General features: G+C 39.1%; 1 long non-coding RNA gene across 1 annotated transcript; it reads left to right on the top strand.

Annotated features, from left to right (window-relative positions):
• Positions 1 to 9957: 9957 nt before the first annotated feature.
• Positions 9958 to 23135, top strand: LOC136964461 (uncharacterized). The gene is made up of 3 exons (XR_010879073.1): positions 9958 to 10036; positions 20858 to 20999; positions 22475 to 23135. It is a non-coding gene; the product is annotated as an uncharacterized lncRNA (long non-coding RNA).
• The last annotated feature ends 631 nt before the right edge of the window (positions 23136 to 23766 follow it).

Here is a 23766-nt window from a genome sequence, read left to right as displayed (position 1 = left end):
CACATAAGTTTAAAATACACCCTCAAAGTCCAAGTCAGATTCATTGGTTTATCTGGCTTGAATAGAAAACACAAGATATTGGCATTACAAAATAAATAGACAGACACATACCCACAGACACATAAACTGAGATGCCTACACTTTGTAGAAATCTTTGCTACTCCCCTCCTTGCTGGGTGTTGTTTACACTATGAACATTTAATGAGTAGTAGACACAATAGTTACACATATTCTGTCAAGTGTCTATTGTTATTCTACTCTGGGGCTCCTTCAGTGCCTCACTCATACACGGTACTCCTCTTCACAGTATCTCACTGAGACAAGACATCAACTACTCATGTCAGCACTATGTGAACCTGTGCATTAGTAGGCTGCTCACATCCAACCTGGGTTACGAGCTTCTTAAATGCATAGTTTGTCTTTCAGGAGTAAACTTGGTAAAAACGGGAGATGGTTCTGGTTCTTGCATTTTGAAGAATTGAGAGTTTTGCTTAGTAATTATTCAATTATTTGTTTATTAAATTCTTCCGATTTTTTGATCTAAAAGGGTTTAGATTCAGATTATTATTCATGGTTTATCCCCCAAAAAATATTCAGTCATTTTTATATGGTTAACCCCTTAAAATAGTAAATAAAATAGAGAGTTTATCTCCTGGTCTGGGTTAGTATTATGCACAGTACACTGGTCAGAAACGTCACTTGCAAATACAAATTTGGTAACTGGGTTTGTGATTTTAATATTGTAATTATAATGATTTCAGAATACTGAAGGCTTTAATGTCAATGACAATTAGTAACCAAACCATGGCTCATGAAGAACAATATAATTTAAATAGAAGTCCCCTCAATACTATTTAGTAGTTGTAAAATCCTCTAAAACGTGGACATTTAAAGTGTACACATTCCAGAGTGATTTGATTTAATTATCAGTCATCAAATCTAATAATTCAGTATTCCACCATTTGCTGTCATGTAGAATTTGCCAGAGAGAGTCTGAGAAATGTTCTTTGTATTATTATAATGATGTCTTTTGCACTTACCAGTGGGGAATGCTGATTAAATGAATAACATTTTGAAGAGAACCATCAATGTGATTTTCATTGAGCTGGTTAGAATTTGTGAGAGCTTTACTACTTTTTGCTAAGACTGTTTAGCCTGACGTTGTCATACTCATAATTCTAGTCAGAATATGAGTATGATACTGCTCCGTTGGGCTGTGAGTATGGGGCGTGTTTCAACCGAACCCGGAAAATGCCTCTTCACTCAATTGGATAGACCTACAACCAATCAGAGCAATGTAGTATGTTGTTTGTTGAAAACAAATTCAACCCAAGCGCTGTTTAGTGATGTGGTTGATTACGTTACTGTTGATCATCTGTCCATCATCGTATAAAGCCCGCCCTGACAATTTGATTGGTCCGAACAGCTCTTGTTCGGACATAGTTTTTCCCCAACCGAGCAACCCCAGACCCAACTTCCTGAGCAAATTCTTTTGTGGGCGGGCTAAGTTTGCTGGCACCCAGGCTAAAGACTGTTAGCATCTATCTGTAGTTTGCAACAAAAGCTATGTCACCACTGTGTGCTCATTCAGTAACCTTGTTTATCTCTACTCCAGACTGATCTACACTGTAAAACTGTTGGCTATGCTAATATGAGATTTACTTTTCTGTTTATGTTTGAAATACAATTTGGCAATTGGTTAAAAAGTGCAAATGTTGTACATAATTTGTTGTCATACAAACTAAACAGATGTTAGACAACAGATTATTATGTGTTTTTACTGTGGCTAGTTCCTAGTTTCTATACCTATTGACAAATCAGTCAACAATAGTACACACTTTGTTTACGGCTAGGGTGGCTGAGCTAACCATATTTAGTAAGCTGATGTTGAAAAATTTATTTGTTTGTAGACAATAAATGAATCGGGTGGGCAATGCAATACAATTTTACACAACAATAATGTACTTGATTTTTGTGGGGAATGTTCTTTCTTTCACAAACAATTAGTATATTTGTTTTACTGTTTCACTGAATCCCTCTCATATATGTTGCTAAGAATAGTTATCTACATCGGTTAAAATGTGTTTCAAGAGTTTGTAACAACGACCAGGGTACTGTTAATAAAGTCCCAAAACTTTCCGAAAGCTGCTGTTGAAAAGTGGCCTTTTCCAAACTGTGAAGTACATGTGGTAGACATGTATGTGTGTATGCAGGGTAAAAGTGTGCAACATTGCAACATGCGGTTATATTATATCTCTTCAGCAGCACTACCTTTACAAATCCACATGTGATAAGAATTATGAATAAATTGTTTCCAAATCACTGCCTGTGAGGATGTTATTCTTAATGTTTGTCGGGGGGGAACAGGGGACCTGAATTCTCTGAACACCGGCTGCATGTAGCAGAGCATGGGTGTGACATCACGCGCAGGTCCGCTTTTCTTACACTAGCCCAGGGGCGTCCTTAGACCCTTTTTACTGGGGCACGTGCCCCAGTATAAATCTGCTGTGCCCCAGTAAAATCAAAAGTTTGAGTTTTAACAATTTACTTTATTAGTCAGTGCATTCATTTAGATTGATAATCCCGGAAAAAAACGCAATCAAAGCTTGTAAAATCAAAGCAGTTTAACCGAAAACACAAACCTATGCACGCAGCATTCCATGTCAGCGTGCTCTTCTGAGCTTGCCAAATAGCCGCTGCAGCACGCACACTGAAGTCCAGGGGGGTGTTCCATCAACATCGCTAACGCAAGTCGCGCTAACACGAATAAGTCTCACTTGGGTAAACGTCAACTTAGACTTAAGCCTCAAGCCGTTCCACTAACGTTCCGTTCCACTAACAGGCAACGCTAATTCAAGCTAGACCTCAATAAGCTTAGACAGTGCAGCCCAGATCAGGCGATCATCGAAAAGAGGAGTTATGTTGCAAAAAGCAAAGTGTAAACCAGCAGAGTGGTGTTGTTTCAGCAGCGTAAATTGATTTTTTGAGTTTTTTTGGAGTTGTCTCCAAAAAGGGCAATGTTTGTGCAATTAACATGGCAAGGGAGACAACTTGTCAACCATTACGACTGTTAAAATGCGTAAATTGTAGACCTACCAAATCTACTTAACATATGCATTTAGGCCTACTAATAATTAGCGTAATTTGATGAGCTGTCTGAAACCGTTCTGACAGTAGGCTAGCCTATGGCCGATATTCTCAACAGGAGATTGAGAATAATAGCCCAAAAAAGAACGTGGCAGCAATTGAAAATTGTAGGATAAAATTCAAAACACTGAAGAAGGCCATGGTTAATTGCACTTGATGTGGGCTAATAATGTTTTTGTCTTCACATCTTTAACAAAATGTATAAATTACTTCAAAATAACTTTGCCACACGCATTTATTAACTGATAGGCTAAATGCTGAGCTTTAAGATAAAAGGGAAAGATAACCATGACTAAAATGGGGATTCACTGAAATAACTAGTATTGCACAGATCCAGCACCGACTTCAGATCAGAAGGTGACCAAAACTGTAGCACACTTTGCTTGGCAGAACAGTCATTTAAAATTGCTCAGCATGACTAAGAATATATCATTATTATATTACGCGTGCATATTTAATCCAAATCCAATTATTACTATTCTGGCTGACAGTGTATGGACAGCTGCCCCATATTTCCATATTTCCAATTAACATAGTCTGCCTCCACAGATCCAGAGGGGGCTTGGACAGTGACAGACTGTGGCTGTGCCAAGGGTTGTCATAGCCTCACTTTGGGAAAGCATACCCTAGTGGGAACATTAGGGGAGACTGTTGGGCACAGCATCTAATCGTCTTCTTTGGAAAGGGCAACATTTGGGACACTGTCATGTAGGGGCAGCATAAGGGCACTTCATAACAGCACCCTTTTCCATTGGAAGTAAGGGCATGGGAACAGTCCAATTTAAACCATTGTAAGGGCACCTTATAGGGTACTGCATCACATTTTCTCTACTATAAAGGAACTCATGAAGACATGTTTTTACATTTATAGAGGGCACACTGTCATTTATTGCATGGGGCATCCTGTGCACTCAAGCATATTTCACAATGTGAATGGCAGACAGTAGGGCACTTGGTCTAATTTTTGCCACTCTAGAGGGCATTTTAGAAACACTATTTCAACCATGGGGGCACCAGCTAGTCACCCCCTGAGTCTTCCAGTGGGCCTGGATACACCCATGGGGACAGTATATTGCACCTAATATTGGGGAAGCCATAAGGAGAGGTAATATAGAGGCTTGTCAACATATAGGCTACTTTAAACAATGAAAATACTTTATACAATTGAATAAAAAGTCTCCTTGATTCTTTGTATTTCAAGATGACCTGAAAAACTGATGATAATATTCAGGTGCTGCTTTGGAGCAAGGTATATCCTTCATATTTCCTGGCATAGTTGCCCGTTCAAGAATGTCCCACATGCAAAGACACACAGAGATGCAGACAGACTGAACAGTGTCAAGGCTTGGCTACAGTGAGTTTGCTTCCTTGTGTGTGATTCCAGCAGACTACATAGCCTACCTACCACGGCCCACATTGCTGCGGTCTCCCGGTCGTGTAGATTCACCCTCTACAACATCCGGAAGATCAGGAGATACTTGTCTGAGCACTCCACCCAGCTGCTAGTCCAAGCACTTGTCCTCTCCAAGTTGGACTATTGCAACTCGCTGGTCTCCCAGCATGTGCAACCCGCACTCTTCAGAGGATTCAAAACACAGCGGCCCGCCTGGTCTACAATCTACCCAGACGCTCCCATGTTACCCCGCTCCTCGTCTCTCTCCACTGGCTACCTATCATGGCCCGTATCAGATTCAAGACCCTGGTATTGACCTTCCGAGCAGTGAACGGGACTGCACCCGTCTACATCAAGTCTCTCCTGCAGCCTTACACCCCCACCCGTCACCTACGGTCTTCTTCAGACAACCGCCTGGTGGTCCCACCGCTCAAGACCGCCCGGTCCCAACACAAGCTCTTCTCTTGTCTGGCCCCCCAGTGGTGGAATCAACTCCCCACCTCCATCAGAGATACTGACTGTCTCTCCACCTTCAAGAAGGAATGGTTCGCTTGACCCGATGTTAGTTTCCTCAAGGATCACAATGACTCTTGCTTAGAGACTTGTTGCTCTTGTGGTTAGTGGTAACTGTTTTAAATTTTTGTTCTCGCTGTGATATATTGTTTTTATTACTGTTGCTTGCTTTTTTCCACAGGTACACTTGCACTTATAGCGGTTCATGTTGTTTAATTGTAACTTGTTTAACTACATGCTCTTATGGTTCTTCCCTTTGGCACTAACTTTGGTTGTTCAAACTCGCGATGTTTTTTTTGGCTATCTTGTTGTTATGATCAGTGACCTATGCACTTTGTAAAGCTCTCTCTTGGAAGTCGCTTTGGATAAAAGCGTCTGCTAAATGAATAAATGTAAATGTACTACCCTCCTTTCTACTATTATAGTCTACTACTCTCCTTTCTATTACTTTCTACAAAGGATGGTAGGCTGCTCTTATGTGTTCATTGCCATCCTTAAGAGTTGCTAAAGTGTTATTTCATATATATATATTTATGTATTTATTTTTATAAGAATGACAATTAAATCTATCTAGATAAACTATGCTGGCCTGCTGAACCTATACTTCTTCCACAGATACTGGTCAGGGAAGCATTACTTCTGTCTCTGAAGACCCTTGGGGCTGGTGGGATAAACGCTCCTTGTATAATCTGAGCACCTTCATCCACCACAGGGTTGTCAAAGAACGGATACGCCATAATTGATTGTAACTTGTCTAGACGCTTTGCTTAGTTTCTAAGGCCTTATTTTATGTCAATTAACCAATGGCTTTTGAAAACAGTTAAAGTGACATTATTTCTTAACTTGTTTATTTAAATTAATATATTTTTTGGAGATGAAGTAAACACGTAAATAATTCATGTCTGCACTTCAAAAAGTCTAAATTTACGTATCCGAACACGGACTAAAGTGCTTTGCGCACAGGAATTTACTCGACGGAACTGTCTTTTGAGATTCTGTTTCCGCCTGTTTGAAATTATTTGCAACACATTTTAGTTTAGCTTGACTTTTAACCTGACACGGATCAGGCTAGTTCTGAAGTATAAGTTACCTTGGTTACGTAGCTAGAACTAAAATAAGTAAGGGATAATGCCCGACGAGGTGTACAATATCACCTGTTATACCATGGTCTGGGTGAATACTCGATTCTGATTGGCTGCAGGGGTGTCCATTATCGGGTGATAACGGACACCTACTACGTCATTGCAGCAAAACAGAAAGACGGTGTCTTTTCACCGTTCTAAATTATTGCGCTGGCTACGTAGTATCATGAGCCTGTACATAGTGTCTGAAATAAGTAACCATAACAACAGGGACGAAGTCAAAGCCTCCATTTACAATTTTGAAAGACTTTAACAAGCTAACTTGTATTTACAACAATGAGTGACTTCAATATTTATTTTAACCTATTTGAAAAATGTTACTTTTCTGAATGTAGTGTGTCAGTGTTACGTAACCGCTCATCTCACATCCCATTCGCTATTCACCTCGCTAGTCAATCTACAACAGGATGCGGCCAACACGACAGTAGCAGCAACTCTACACATGGCCGATTATTTTCTTCTTAAAAATCTTGATGTTATTTGGGGACAATGACATGGCTCGATAGCTGGCTAGTCATGCTGTTAAACATAGGCTACTGTCAAATTAGAATTACTGTTTGGAGTTGGCTAACGTTAAATAACATTATTTCTTTTGCAAAATGCAAAAGAAATCTAATCGCTGCGCGTCGGACGGTTCACGCCTCCGCATCGTCCATTATCAGGTGATATTGGACACCTACCTCATCAGGCATTATCCCTTACATAATGGACGATGCGGAGGCGTGAACCGTCCGACGCGCAGCAGAGTCCATTATGCCTGAAGGGCATTATCCTGCTTATACCATGGTCACTTGTCAACGATTTTTCTTTTTACAAACATTAATTCATGTTTTCAGGCGTTTTGCAAAAGAAATCTAACGTTTTTTAACGTTAGCCAACTCTGATATGTTATAGTCCGCTCAGCTCATAGAACCAACACGGGCTTTCCCTTGGCTGAGCTATTAGCCCGAAAGCTAACGTTATGCTAGCAAGATTCAGAGGCAATAACATTGTGTACGGTTGACAAACAGTAAATATAATTTTACAGTATGTTTGACAATAAGATTTGCTAGCTAACCAGCCATGTCACTGTCCCAAAATCAATATCAAGATTTTCACGAACAAAGTATCGGCCATACTAGTACTAGGCTACAGTACGGCCGCAGCCTGTGGAGCGAGTTGAATAGCAAATGGATGTGAGATGACCGCATCAAAGTTGACATTTTCTCCAAACACCCAGAGGAATAATTTAGAACGGTGAAAATACTGTTTTGCTGCAATCACGTAGTAGGTGTCCGTTATCACCCGATAATGGACACCCCTGCAGCCAATCAGAATCGAGTATTCACCCAGACCATGGTATAAGCCACCTTAATGGAACGGAACTCTCGCTAAAGTAAGTGAGACTTGGCGAAAAAAGTCTTGCTTTTCCTTAATCTACGTTGATGGAACACCCCCCAGGTGTCGGACTCAGCACACAAGTCAGAATTCAGGGATGCAAGCTGATCACTTGCATCCCTGAACTGTATAGTGGGTTAAGCAAGGGGAGTTTCTATATTGGCAATTTCTAGATTTGGCAATATATAGAATAGAGTAGCCTACCACCATTTCTAAAAAGCCAGTACCGCGGTACGGTACCAGTACTGGTATACCGTGCAACACTCGTTGGGTCATGACCGAAAGAACTATGTCGCGAGTACAAGCAGAAAAAAAGGGTTTCCTCAGGACATTGGCTGGCGTCTCCCTTAGAGATAGGGTGAGGAGTATGGAACGCCGAGTTAGTCAGAATTAAATAAACAAATAGGTAAATAAATATTATTATTATTATTATTATATAATATTATATTATTATATATTATTATAAATATTAATTTCAGATCCCAAAATCGTCCGGGATTTTGCCTCGTCGGATATTTGTGTTTCTCTGGGTCTTTCACAAACTAGTTATTACGCCCTCAGGGGCGGTCTTAGGCACGGGCGGACCGGGCATGTCACGTGGGGGGCGCACAAGCATAACATAAGTAAATAAAAATCTCTGCGCCGCAAAGCGGTTTTCTCTTTTCTATCATTTCACTGTGTGGGGAATTGGCAAATTGGCGCCCCCTTCAGGCAGCTGCAGGCACCCCTGCTTGCTGAGAAGGTGCCGTGCACAGAAGCTGTGTGAAAAAAGGGGAGGGGGACAGACAGCTCACCTGACTGGGTCTCCCAAATGGAATGGACAAGGGGGGGGGGGGGGGGGGGGTCCACTGTGTAGTGCAATACTCTAAATTAGTGGGCTAAAGTCAGTTGCACCTCGACTTTCTTCCAAATAACGCACATTTCATTCATAATATTATAAATATAGGCCTAAAGTTCCTGCACATTTTTTTTTTTTTATTGTGTGAAATGGCTACTAAAAATATGTAACACAAAATGATTGTGGTCACCAAGGTGCATTGGTTTAGTCTTGACTTCTGGTCGTGAGTGGCAGTGTTGGGGGGATGGGAAATCTGTTGACTGTTGAGTGCCAAAGAAGATGGACAGGAAAAGGTCAAGTAAGCCATCAGGTGCCCAATTTCGAAAAAAAAGAAAAGAAGAAGAAGAGAAACGAGAAAAAGATAAAGGTATGCAAATATGTCTTTGTATGATTATTACAGTATCCATGTCATGAATGAAGGGCTAATGTTAATTGGTGGGTATAGGCTAACTCTTACATTTGTTAGCCTTTTTGCTATGATGCTTGCTATGCAACAACAATATTTCGGTTTTAACTCAACAAACACAAGATACCATTTCACCATAATAGTGTGCTTTGCAACAAAACTGTTACAAATTCAGTTATTATTTATTTTCATTATTTAGGTTAGGCCCTGTAATTAGCCAACGGAATTTTCAAATCTGTAGGTAGTTTCAAAGACAAACATTTGCGCGAAGGGCGTCTCGCCCTGGGTGTAATTCAATGTAGAACCGCCACTGTACGCCCTTACAAGTTTTGGAAAGGATATCTCCCTGTTCCACCTTGCACGAGCTCTGACTGTAGACTCTCATTGGTCGACCGCCTTCTCAGTGTTTCCAGATGCACGATAATTATCCTCCTGGATGGTCATGGTGCGGCATGCAATACACTACCTAAAAGGGGTAGTGGGGCCGGTGCCCCAGTAGAGCTTTATGTCTATAACGCCCCTGAACAGAACCTTGTTTCATTCTATACTTCACTCTTACTTTTTTGAAGTGTAAATGAGCAGCAACAAATGTATGATTTTTAATCTATGCCTTCATAAATAATAAGTATGCATATACTATATTATTTAAAATATACAAAAATATCAGTTGTGCATACCCCACAACTTCACCAGCAGTTGGTCCCTGTCTAGTTTCTGTATATAGTACTGCACAATGCAGAGCTCATATTCAGTAAGCCTGCATCCAAAACTATATTTTATGTGCCTCATACAAAATCAAGTTATTTCAGTTTTAGAAATGTCTGTTGCAGAATATTACATAGAACACAGATTTATCACCTATTGTGTCAGCTAACTATGGAATCTATATTCACAGCAATGGCAGTATCGTTTGTGTGTGTGTGCCTGCATGCGTGTACAGAGGGTGTATTTGAAAGGAAAGAAAAGATAGACTGCATATAGGCATGCATGTGCTTGTGTGTAGTGTAGGGGAGATAAATCAAGAGAGAGTAGAGAGTATATATATAGAGTGCATGTGTCAATGTCAGTCTGTCTCAGTGTATGATCTCCTTCAAAAATCCTGCACAGCTAAAGTCTGGAAACCCTTATTGACATTCACTGTGCACCCGCACTACTGCTGAAAAAGGAATACAGCACAAATGCTTCACTCTTACAGAAGAGCATCTACATCCGTATAATTGGTGAGGATAAGGATGACTATTATTTATTTTGTACTGTATCTTTCAGCCGGTGTTAATGGTAAAATTGTCTTGCAGCCTTCTGCTATCACTTCATATAATAAGAGACCAAAACTAAAAATTATTGAGCGATTCATTGAAAAAAATCCAATACAGTCTAAAATTTACTTTATTTGCTGAAGAAAACTGCACTGCATGCTGTTCTGATTAAACCCCAACAACGAAAATGTATAACAAAATCCATTTATATCTATGAACAAATTGCATCCAATCTTCCAACATAAACTTACTAAGTTCTATCATAGACAAGTAGTAGTAGTAGTAGTAGTAGTTTATTTTGAACATGTAAAAAACATACATGCCTACACATTCACATTTTTTATTCTTTCTTTTCCATCTATCTTCTTCATTTACGTCTATCTATAGACGAAAATCAAATAATAACACCTCCATACTAGACTTAATAAGTAGACCAAGGAACCTGTATACAATACTATCACCTCAAGTCCTTTTCGTATCCATTTAATATATTCAGTTTAAATAGTCTTTTAAAATTACTCATTGTTGTACATAATTTCATCTCTTCACTGCAGCTGTTCCATACATTAACTCCTTTGGTTGTGATGCAGTGATATTTAGAATTTGTTCTTATAAGTTTCTTTTTAAATACAAATGTCCCTCTTAAGTGATGTTTGCTCTCTCTCATTTGAAACAACTCTTGAATACTGTTCGATAGCTGTTGATTAGTTATTTTGTACATAATTTGTGCAAGTATGCAGTATATTACAGTTTTTTTCAATTGCTAGAACACAAAACCTTGCTCCATCTTCTGAAAACATTAAACACAAAACCTCATCTTCAAGCACTATTTACAAAACCTCTGACTCCTCTTTCAAAATGAAACTTTCACCTCAAAACTGTTTTACCTGTGCTCAAAATCAAACACTGCTCTCGAATCATAAACAAAGTGATCAAAATGATATACACTATCAAGCAGTCAGTAAACAATACACCAAAAAATTTAAAACACATTGTTCAACACATATAGTTCTCCGGGAGAAGTACATTTTTACAGTTTTTCTTCAACTGCTTACACAATTTTTTTTTACTTTTCCTCTTAAAAAAAAAAACTTTACACACAAAGACAAGAATTGCACACACAAAATGCTAAATGCCTCGCATCTCTTGCAAAATGAAGCACAAACATTTGTCTTGCGTTGCAAACACCTTTGCCATAATATTACATTTTTGGAAATATCATGTACACGCTGTCATTCAAAACTTAAAACTCTTCTTTCATGAGCTCCTATGTACATTTCTGTACTGGTAAATACGAAAACAAGATTGAAACCAAACTTTTTTTTTATACAGTTTTTCTTTTGGTTTTCAATTGTTTACACACAAATACTGGTACTTGAGACACAATGACCACAACATGTAACTCATGCACAAACCCCATGAACCAATTCTGCTAAACTACAAGCACAAGTCCTGCTTTACACTCAAATTGCAGTTCTAAAACACACTTTTTTCAAAACACTACACACAATTCTCTGCATTTGGCACAATTTTCATGAAGAAAATCTTTTGTTTTCACAAAGAACACACTGCCATTCAAATACGCACACTGACTCATCGCATGGACAAACACCTGTCACACAGTTTTACAATTAGCAATCAGAGCTTTAGCATAAAAGGGCAACAGGTGACCTTTTCTGTTTTTGAGCAATGGATGCCAACATTGGAAACAGAGGCAGAGGAGTGAGAGTAAGAGGAGGAGGACATGGAGGACGAGGATGGCCAAGGACCATAATCTCTGATGAGATCCGAGCCGCTTTGGTTGACCATGTAGTCAACCATGGGCTAACAATGAGGGAGGCTGGGAAAAGAGTACAGCCAAATTCGGTCGGGAACGTCTTCTGTCTCCTCAACAGGAAACTGAAATCATGAACATGGTCCTAGAAAATAACGCCATAACATTACGGCAAATACAAAGAAAAATAATAATAATGTAACTGTATACACTATACAGTAAATTATTCTGTTGTTTTGTATGTAAACCACTGTATGTGCAACTTTGTGTTGGTTGGGATGTACACTGTGTACATATATGTAAAATATATTTGTTACCGTGTATTTCTGTGTTCTGAGTATAAAAACAATATTCTCAAATATTTTACAACACACTTTTATGTATGTACTGTCTGTAGTAAATGTAACACTGAACAAAAAAAGGCCTAACTCACTATGATGAATGAAGAAGAAGTGTTTTCCATTCATCATAGTGTTTTACATTGAGCACATCAGTGTTCAAATGGTTCTTATAAATGTCTATTCATATGAAGGTTTAATCTCAAAATACCATTTTGAGATTAAATAACAGTGTTTTGAATGTTAAGTTTAATTTTGCAGGAGAAGTGAGGGGTTTTGGCCATTGTGTGTGTGTTGTTTTGATTCGTGTGTAGAGTTCTGAGAGTATGAGGTATCCAATCGAGAAAAACTGTAATACTGTAAGCATTTGTGGTTGTGAATACAGTATTACACATTACGGAAGAAAGAGTGTAGTAGAACAGAAACCAAACCTAATTTTGAAAAAGGTGATTACGGAATGGTGTGTGTGTGTGTGCCACGAACTGTAGCATACAGTAATATATACTATTTTCTACAATATTGTCAGAATGTCTTCTTACAGTCACTGTACTGTTGCACAGTATGATACAGTAATCCACCAGACTGTGACCAGTGCACTGCAGTCAATGGAAGCATGGGGTGCTAAAATATATGTATGTATATAGTATACCGTGTGTTATGCTTACAGATTTTTCCAATTGCTTAAGCACAATTTTGAAAACAGGGCTCACTTTGTCAAAACACAACACACCATTCACACAACTAGACACACAAGTAGCAGAACACCTCCAATCTTTTGCAGAATGAAACACTTCGCTCAAAACTATACAATCATGTATAAAAACCAATTTCTGTCACCGTATGCCACACACATTGTTCATAAAATTAGACTCTGTTTGAACCAATTACATACTGTAGTGCAAAATTTAAAACACTTTTACAATAACTATTCTTTTCTAATGATATAACCTGCTGGATTTTGTCAGAGATATTGTTCCAGTAGAGTACGTACAAGTACATGAATATGTTGACCAAACACAACACACAAGACCAGTACTGCACACTGCTAAACATATTTACTGTATTTTTCCACATTGTCTTCGTAAAGGTTGCATTTTGTGCAGAAAATCAGAACATATTTCAAATCAAATACTGTAGTAGGCTACATAGTAGTCTGTAAACACAGCAAATACATTTGTTGAGACAAAAGAAAGAATACAGCAAATGAAATACAGTACATTATTTCAATCATGGATTGCAGTGAATGTGTACAAAAAAAGTACTGACATAGTGCATATAGCTGTAACTACATGTAGCTACATTTTACTGTACTGTAGACAGTAGAGAATAGTAGTTTTCACCTGTGCTCTTGTTGAAATGTCCAAATTACTGTTGCAACAGTATATCTGCTGAGGTTCGGCTACACTCTCTGTCCAGCCTCTCTCAATGTTGCCCCATGGTTCACAACATGGTCAACCAATGTTCAATGTTGTTTGAATTTCATTAGATACTGTAAATTTGTCCCTATTCTTCCACGGCCTCCAGGTCTACCTTTCCCTCTCCCTACCACTCTTCCTCCACGGGCTCCCCTTCTCATCCTCACTCTCCCTCTTCCTGCAACATTGCCTTCCATTTTTGATGAGGACAGGTACACTGACCTGTTGCCTTTTTATAGGGCTTGCAGTTTAGCACTTTCGTGTTTGTACACCTGACGCCCGTGTTTGATCCATTCGTTCACATGTGTGGCATTTTACAAGGCAGTGTCTAAAAAAGGCAATGAAGTGACATCATCTTAAATATTCTGTGTCTAATGTAGAAAAGTGTGTTTAGTGATTTGCAAAAACTCTGTGTAGTATTTTGCAAATAGTGTGAGGATGAGAATGTGCTTATAGTTGTGCAGATCTGGACTGCTGTTGTGCTCCTTGAGTGTCAGCTTTCACTAACTGTGTGTTATTTGACATTTTTGTGTCTAAGCAATTGGAAAAAACTTCTCATTAGAGAAGACCGTTCTCCTTCTTTCTCTTTCTTCTCCTCCTCCTTCTTCTTCTCCTTGTCTTTCTCCTCCTCTTCCTTGTCCTCCTCCTACTCTTCCTCCTCTTCTTCCTTCTCTCTATGCTCCTACTCCTTCTCCCCCTTGTCCCCCTCCTTCTTGTCCTCCTCTTCCTCCTCCTCCTCTCACTCTTCCTCCTCTCCTTCTCTGGTTGTCAATATGTTCTAAGTTCTCCATTGTTCACCAAACAAAACCGAGGCCCAAGGCCCTTTTAATGCTGCAGTCCTGATTGCAAATTGCTCACCAGACCTGAGTGTTTAGAGATTTGAATAGTTGTGTGTTGTAGGTTGATATTTTGAGATTTGACTTGAGAAGTGTGTGCAACAACTGAACATTGTGTGCAGTGTTTTGACAACAAGGTGATGTGTAATTGACATCAGTGTGTAAACAAGGAAAGTCAGAGTGTAATGCAGATAAGGGAGTGTGAAGTAGTGCCAAATTGGGTCGAGCAATTGGTACATGAAGTTATGGTTGTGAAAATTGTGCCAAATCTTTGCTTTTTGTGTGTTACTTAACAATTGTGAAAAACTGTAATGGATGCACTTGGGAAAATGCCGCCCCCCTCTTCATGCCGTCATAGGCGGCTGCCTATGTCGCCTGTAGGAAGGACCGGCCCTGCTTTTACTGTATAATATTTTATACTGTAGTACAGTGCATTTTAGGCTGTATACTGTACAATAAACAAATGGTATGGCCCTGATCATTGTGCTTTCCATTTGTTACAGTAACAGTACTGACTGCTCAATAGATTTTGACTGGTTGCAGGTTCATATCAACAAAGAACAAGAGTGAGTTGTGAGTCGTGAGATGCGGGGTACAGTACTGTATAGGGGTACAAGGAGGAGAAAGAACAAAATAAATTGCAAAGAGCAAAGCACAGTAGTAATTTCTAATCAATTTTGAGCTACTATGATAGAATATGTTTTCGTTCATCAAAAGACAATGATGGATAAATATGAAATTTGTTTTGAGATTAAAAATGTACTTCCCCCTGAGAACTATATGTTTTCAACAATTTGTTTTCTATTTTTTGGTGTATTGTTTACTGACTGCTTGATAGTGTATATCATTTTGATCACTTTGTTTATGATTTCAGACCAGTGTTTGATTTTGAGCACAGGTAAATCTGTTTTGAGGCAAAAGTTTGATTTTGAGCACAGGTAAAACAGTTTTGAGGCGAAAGTTTCATTTTGCAAGAGGATTCAGAGGTTTTGTAAATAGTGCTTGAAGATGAGGTTTTGTGTTTACAGTTTTGAGAAAATTGGTGACTGTTTCAAGAAATGTGTTTTAGCAAACGTGAAAAACTAAGTAAACTCAAACCAGCGTAATTCAAACACCCTTAACAACCAATTATCCATGTGTAAACACTAACAAGCAAAAATACTCAATCAGAATGAGAGGAGGTGGACAAGGGAGAGGAAGAGGCAGAGAAAGAGTAAGAAGAACAACAATCTCAAATGAGATTTGGCCACAGAAATCCTTATGTACAGAACAACCTTCTCCAAGCCATGGAAGAAGCTTGTAGGGCCATTGCTGCTGAGTCTTGTCAGGGATGGCTCAGGCATTCAAGGGCATTTTCCCCTGCTGTTTGGCTAGAGCAAACATTGTCTGTGATGTTGATGAATATCTCTGGCCTGACCCTGGTCAGAGACAGGATGCTGACCAAGAGTGAACAGTACTGTAGCGTACTCAAGCCCTGTTACCAGTGGCAGAACTAGAGTTTTATACATGGGGTGGCCAAGGGGTGGCCAAGGCTACTTCAGGGAGTCCATAGTCCAGAGTCTTGGGTCACTCTTTTCATTAATATATACAGTATAATCTGGGTCTATAAGTGCTGGAACATCCAAAATATGTTTTGGAAAAAAAGCTCAAGCACCAGGGACTTGTAATAGCATTTCTGTGTTACAAAAATAACGCAGTGCATAGTTTATTTACAAAACAAAGTGAATTTACACACCCCAAAAAACATTGCAATTTGACTTGACAGGTAGCAGAAATCAAGCAGAAATGGACTTGAAAAATATAAATAACTTGGTGCCCAACCACATTACAAATTTACAGTATAATATTTATGTTCATATATATTATGTTAACTAATAGCAAAGAAAAGTTTTGGAATTGGCCTAAACAAGACCAAATTAAATCTGTGTGTTAAGAAACCCTTTGGATGTATAATTTCAGAATGTCAGTACACAGTGCAGGTATTATTTATTATACCTACTAACACAGATGTAAACACAATGTTAGGCTGAATTGGGAACCGATCTCTCGTCTATCTGATTACCGTGTTTTTCGGAAAATAAGCCACATCGTGTATAAGGCGCACCCCCCCAGAATGAGCACTTTGTGTTTGTAAATCGGAGTATAAACCGCATTGGATTATAAGACGCACTTTGAAAGCAAACAACGTTACCGTTGCGCCGGTTAACATTGAGCGGACCACTGCTCACGATTGATTACTTGCCATCTAACTAGACAACATTCCCAATCAGGGAATCAAGGTTCCCAATCATTTTTGCATTATGTAGGATTTTCTTTTACGATTTCATGGAAAGCTTCCAGTGCATATAATTAACAAAAAAAATTACCCAATTACTGCAGTTGTTTTATGTTGTAGATCTTGCGAGGTGACATGTTAGTGAGGTGTTAACATGTTTTTCACTTTGAAATAATGGTCCAGATTACAGTTACTGCGGGATGCAGTGGCAGTTCTAGACAAATTTTACTGGGGGGGCCAAGGGGGGGCCAGTGTTTAATCAGAGGGGCACATTAAAAAACGGAAACAAATGATATTTAAACTAGTGCTGTCAGTTTAACGCGTTATTAACGGCGTTAACGCAAACCCATTTTAACTGCGTAATTTTTTTAATAGCGAGATTAACGTTCGTTTTGGCCTAGCAAACTTTGTTTAGCTTAGAAAAACTACAACACCTCACCGGATCTAGCTAGACCGGAAACAAAACAACAGGCACGCCGCACACACTTGTTTGGGCTTGGGAGCCTGCTAAAGAGTAGTAGGCTAACGTTAAGTCTTGAGTGGATGGCGAGTGCGAGACGCCGAAATGGATGCCAATAAGATTCTGAATGGAAAGTTTACTTTTAAAAAGTTGCCAAATGGTTCCATTGACAAGACCAAAGTGATCTGTGTGTTTTGTCGTTGTGAACTGAGTTATCATCGCAGCACGTCCAGTCTATAATACCACTTGATGGCCAAGCACACAGCTGATGCGAATTCTCCGCCCCCTCGTCAAAGCCAGGCGATTGCAATGTTGTTTTCAATTAAAAAAAACATTTGCACCAAGCAATCCAATCCACTTTTCCATGTTGATAAGAGCATTAAAATGAGAAAAAATAATGGGACAAAAAGAAATCAAGGGACATTTAGAATAGATTAAAATGTGCGATTAATTGTGATTAATCGCGATTAAATATTTTTATCGTTTGATAGCACTAATTTAAACATTAAATACTTTAATTTAGCTTAACATTAAAATCATACAAACGGCTCTGGCTCTCCCTTTTCCAGATCCTCAGCTCTCTCAATACCTTGATATGTTTCTCTAACTTTTTTATTTACTGGGGCAAAAAAGGCTGCAATGTCCCTTCCTCGTTTCATGATGACTACCAGAAGAAGAAAAATTTGTTAAAAAAAACAAACAGGGGGGGCCAGGGACATTTTTACAGGGGCACTGGCCCCTGTAGGCCCCCGTGTAGAAACGCCCCTGGCGGGAGTAATTAGTGGGTAATTAGTGAGGAGTTAACATGTTTGTCACTTTACAGTTTTTTTCAACTGCTTACACACATAATCCTTACTTGTCACACAATTTCTGAAACCTGACACTCAAACATCAGAACCACACATAAAATCTGCAAAACCATACGCACATTTTTGGCCTTTGACAATCAAAATGCCACACTAATTCATCAGTGCCTAACCCTAACTCCTCACATGTGCAAACATTCATTGCTTTACTCAACACCAACCAATCATGGCTTTAGAATAGGTCTATAAATAGCCTAATTTGAGTGGATTTAGTGGTGGGTATATTTTGAACCTTTACTGTAGAAATGATAACAGATATGTAACAATCTGCTGTACACATGTTCTAATGTACACATAATAGCTGTTTCAGCACAACACACGGTATACACATACATATATTTTAGCACCCATGCATCCATTGACTGCAGTGCACTGCATGATTGGTCGCAGTCTGGTGGATTACTGTATTATACTGTGCAACAGTACAGTGACTCTAAGAAGACATTCTGACAATATTGTAGAAAAGAGTATATATTACTGTATGCTGTAGTTCGTGGCACACACACACACCATTCCGTAATCACCTTTTTCAAAATTAGGTCTGGTTTCTGTCCTTCTACAATCTTTCTTTCGTACTGTGTAATACTGTATTCACAACCACAAATGCTTACAGTAAAAAAAATAAGTTTGGTTTCAATCTTGTTTTCTTGTTTACCATTTTTTTTTTACATCTCTGCATTACAGAAATGTACATAGGAGCTCATGAAAGAAGAGTTTTAGGTTTTGAATAACGGTGACTATATGATATATCCAAAAATGTAATATTATGGCAAAGGTGTTTGCAACGTAAAACAAATATCTGCTTTTGAAAAATGCTTGTCATAGTTTGAATGCAGTGCTTCATTTTGCAAGAGATGCAAGGCATTTTGCATTTTGTGTGTGAAATTCTTGGATTTGTGTGTAAAGTTTTTTTTTAAAGAGGAAAAGTAAAAAACTTATGTAAGCAGTTGAAAAAAACTGGAATATGGTTTTGACTACAGTGTTTGATTTTGGGTCAAAAGTCAAGGGTTTGGCCAAAACAGTATGAAGATGTGTGTTTACAGTTTGGAGAAAACACAGTACACATATAAGAAATGTGTCTTAGAAATTGAGAAAAACTGTAATCAATGACATGTTTTCTCTATTTGTATTTGATTGTTGCCACTTGTGTTTACCAGTATGGATGACATGTGCATTATAGTGAAGAATGTTTTGAGAATGTGTGTGAGTTTTTCTGAAAAGTCTAAGTGAGATCTGCAAATTGTGTTTTACCATGTGAAATGGTTATTGACAACAACTGCACAATTAGCCCCAATGGGTTTTAGTGTTTTAGCTATTGAGGAAAACTGTAACTAGTCATGATGTGATTCTACACCCTTATTGGTAATGACTGGATAGGCTGCAACTTATGCAGCACCTGTTTTGTCTGTGATGATGAAGACATTACATATTTTGAAAGAAAACAACTAGGCAGGACAGACATGCTGACACATTTTTTTTTGTGTAGGGACAGCGTTCTTTAAGCATGGTCTGAGTAATGAAACGTTTATAAATTTTCATTCAATTTTCACTTTTGGCAGTTTCTAAATTTCTAGATGAACATTGATTCATTTATTTTATTTTAAAAGTAGTTTTAAGCTCTAGATTTGCACAGTGTCTGTCAGCTTCATCACACCTAATATTTTATAATTAGACGTTACCTTAGAATAGAATAAATAGCTTCATATTACTTCTACGTCTTAAAGATAAGTCCTGTCCACTACTGCCAGGGCCAGAACAATAGTTGTCATTATTATAATCCTGTACAATATCACAGTAACACAGTAACAGAAACTCATGACTGCCCAATGGCACCTAGATGGCGCTGTAACACAATCCTACTTACCATGACAGTGGCTCGATCAAAAAGCCGAGAATGATAGGGAGTGTCAGTCTTTATGGAGTTAGTAACTAAGTATACAACCAAATTTTCCCATGAACAGATGATTTTCACTACAGTCACCAAAATGCAATACAGTACAACTGCTCCAGATTTAGTTTAGTAACATAGCAGTTTTGTTGTGTCATTAACATTGAACTTTCTCAACCTATCTCTTAGTCTACTTTTTGGCCTCCCTCACAAATCCCTCCCTAAACTTCAACTGGTCCAGAATTCAGCTGCCTGCATCATAAGTTGAACCCTCTCTACTCACCACATCACTCCTGTCCTTCAACAGCTCCACTGGCTCCTGGTCCAGTTTCGTATACAATTCAAGATCCTCCTGTTTACATTCAAGGTCATCCACAACCTCACCCCCCCATATTTGTCTGATCTCCTCCAGGGTCCCACTACCTCCCGCTCCCTCAGATCCTCTTCCTCCATACACCTGCCTGTCCCCTCTGCCCGTCTCACCACCATGGGGAGTAGAGCATTCAGCCGCTCTGCTCCGCGTCTCTGGAACTCATTACCACCCCCAATTAGAAAAATGGATTCATTTCCCCATTTCAAATCACAATTCAAAACACATATTTTTAAAACTGCTTATTCCACTTGTCAATTGCACTGCTTCCTTCTGTTGTTTTTTATGTTGTTGTATTCTTTCTTTTTCTGCTGCTTTTAATGTCCTTGAGTGCCGAGAAAGGCGCCTTGGATATCAAATTTATTATTATTATTTTTATTACTTATCTCAATGTTCTTTCAAAATCAGCCTTGCAGTTAAAGATCCTGTGAAGCAAATTCCATGATTTGCTTCTCAGTACATTATATACGTGTGAAATGAGTTCCTGAAAGCATGTGCAAAGCGTAAAAACTTTGTCGCACTGAAATGTGGAGACCGTTGAACAGTTTCTCCTCCATTTTCAGCTCAGGTTTTGTATAGGCGGAGCCAAAACCCGACCGATCTACGTCACAGCGACCTATCTACATCAGATCACAGACAGTTGCATTCTGTTACTCAGCTGGTACGATGCAAGTAATTAATACATAAAACACTCAGAGACTGCAGGTAGGTCTGTTCTGATATCTGCAATTGATTTAGCTAGTGTTGCTGTTGTTGACCAACTTATTTTAAGTTCTACTTAAAAACTTAAATTTTTAGTTAGTTCTTCTGACCTAGTCCGCCTTGTCTTGTCCACCTTGCCTACCTGCCCTGCCTACCTGCCTGTCCTTCTGCTTACTTGCTCGTTACCCTAAATCCTCTTTATTCCCACTTTATTTAATCCCTTCTGTGTTGCGTCTCTCTGAAGTATGCACTGTACGAGCCACACACTCTCGACAGCTTGATGCCATGCCTTTTTGCAGACTGAGCTGAAAGATTCCCTTCTGTGTTTCTAAACCCCCCCTCCATTCTCTTTGGCTCTCCCTATGCCCCTACAAATAGGGGCAAGCAGTCTGTCTTGTTGAAATGTTTGCCCATAGAGCACCAACTATATTGACACCCATAATGTTTACCTGAATTCAAAGTTGAACCGTTTAGGGCCTCCATGGCTGTAAATGCCAGTCTCAGCCCAGTGTGTCATGTCAACAAATGGCAATGGCCCAAAAAGTTTCCACTCCAAAACTTTCAGATTTGTTTTCTTTCAATACAATATACATGTATCTTCATTGGTTTGTGTAGGCAGCAAAAGAGTGTTATTCAGTTTGTTAATTTTATTGTAATATTTTATGCAAAGAGGCATTCTTTTTTCAGGCACTAGTTCCTAAGAAAAATACAATTATACCAGTAGCACCCTACACTATTGAAGGGGGTCGAGTTAGCATCTCCTCACTTGGCTGTTCTCTGCCCTCTCCTCTGGTTGTATACGGAAAAGCAGGTGTGAAGCAGTGGTTTCACTCTTTTTAAAACTGCTCTAGTTTCACAAGAGACAAGTGCAAAATGTTTTATTCCTGTTCCTCAATATATATATATAATATATGATATTATTATAATAATTGTAAAAAATAAAAAGACAAAGAAGGATTCACAATTATGTGAATCTGATGACCTTGAAGCTCGTGACTTATGTATACCTCCTCTTGAACTTTTTGGTGGAAAAAAGCATAACAAAAACATTTATTTGCATAACTTTTCAGTCTAAGTGTAAATTCTCAAGAAATATTTTTTGGCATTTCTGCTTTAATTATGATCGTGACAGTAAGAGAGGCAGGAAAGGCAGGAATGAGAGAGGGGATGAAATACAGCAAAGGTCTTGGGCTGGAATTGAACCTGGGCCTACATGGTATGCTTTTTTACCCATTGAGCCACTTGGATACCCCTGACTGCATGTATTTTGATATACATATACATAATATTAGGTTGGTAGAAATTATTGCCCCGTTTAATGTATGTTAAATGTACCCTCAACATCTCATTCAACTATTGGATGATTTGCAGTTCATCCAGAAGTAAGGAAATGGGCAATTCAAAAGTTTGTTGAAACAACATTCTATCCTAAAGGACTCTTTTCACGAATAACAGTTTTATGATTGCATGAATTGCAGTTCATGAAGGAGGCAGGTCTAGAACTGCTGCTCCTCCGCGTTGAGAGGAGCCAGTTGAGGTGGCTCGGGCATCTGATCAGGATGCCTCCTGGATGCCTCCCTGGTGAGGTGTTCTGGGCACGTCCCACTGGGGAGAGGCCCCGGGGAAGACCCAGGACACGCTGGAGGGACTATGTCTCTCGGCTGGCCTGGGAAAGCCTCGGGTTCCCCCAGGAAGAGCTGGTGGAAGTGGCCGGGGAGAAGGAAGTCTGGGCCTCCCTGCTTAGGTTGCTGCCCCCGCGACCCGACCCCCGGACAAGCGGCAGATGACGACGACGATGACGTAGTTCATGAATGTTGCTGCAATTTGACTAGAAATGTGACAAGATAATTTTATGAATCTGAATGTGCTTTTCATCTGTGTTATAAATGGTTTGCAAACCAGAATGTACTTTTTCTGTTCTTAGTTCAGTATTATTGCACCAATGATTTTCCTGCAAGGCAATATCTGCAAAACCTCTTTGTGAGTGTCAATATTTTCACCAGCATTGTGTCTGTGATGGCAACCCACTTGTAATGTTGTGTTTGGCAATACATCTTCACACATGATTTTTACCTAGATACCTATATATAGAGGAGTCAGGTGGCTGAGCGGTGAGGGAATCGGGCTAGTAATCCGAAGGTTGCCAGTTCGATTCCCGGTCATGCCAACTGATGTTGTGTCCTTGGGCAAGGCACTTCACCCTACTTGCCTCGGGGGAATGTCCCTGTACTTACTGTAAGTCGCTCTGGATAAGAGCGTCTGCTAAATGACTAAATGTAAATGTAATGTAAATATACCCAGTAACATCTCATCCTTTCAACAAGCTATTAAAGAAATAGACATCTGCACAATTGTATTATTTCAGTCAAATATTTATCTCTCATTAGGTGTGGAAACTTTGTATTTTTTTTTGTCTTTCCTCCCATGCTGGAGACTATGAAAAAGAAGGAAGCACTTCAAAGTGGTTATTATGACAAGTGAAAGTCATCCAGCTCTGTTGATAAAAAAAACCCAGGCATATGGCCACAACAAAGCTGTGAAAATTAACTGGACACCTCCATCCAGGCCAGCCACAGTATCCTGCATGGAGAAAATATATTAATCATTAAAACGCAAAGCTTATTTTTGACCTCTGACTGCATTAATTGACAACATGTTTCTATTGATCTCTCTTGTCAATGTAGAAACAGTTTTTGTACATGGTTGGAGACAAATGATAACCATGTTTGTTTTGTAAATGCAATGCTACTGCATGGTCTTTCAAAATTGT

The sequence above is a fragment of the Osmerus mordax genome, chromosome 20 (assembly GCF_038355195.1).
Source record: "Osmerus mordax isolate fOsmMor3 chromosome 20, fOsmMor3.pri, whole genome shotgun sequence".
Taxonomy (NCBI): domain Eukaryota; kingdom Metazoa; phylum Chordata; class Actinopteri; order Osmeriformes; family Osmeridae; genus Osmerus; species Osmerus mordax.
The sequence above is the reverse complement of the archived record's forward strand: the minus strand, read 5'-3'. Positions and strand labels throughout refer to the sequence as shown.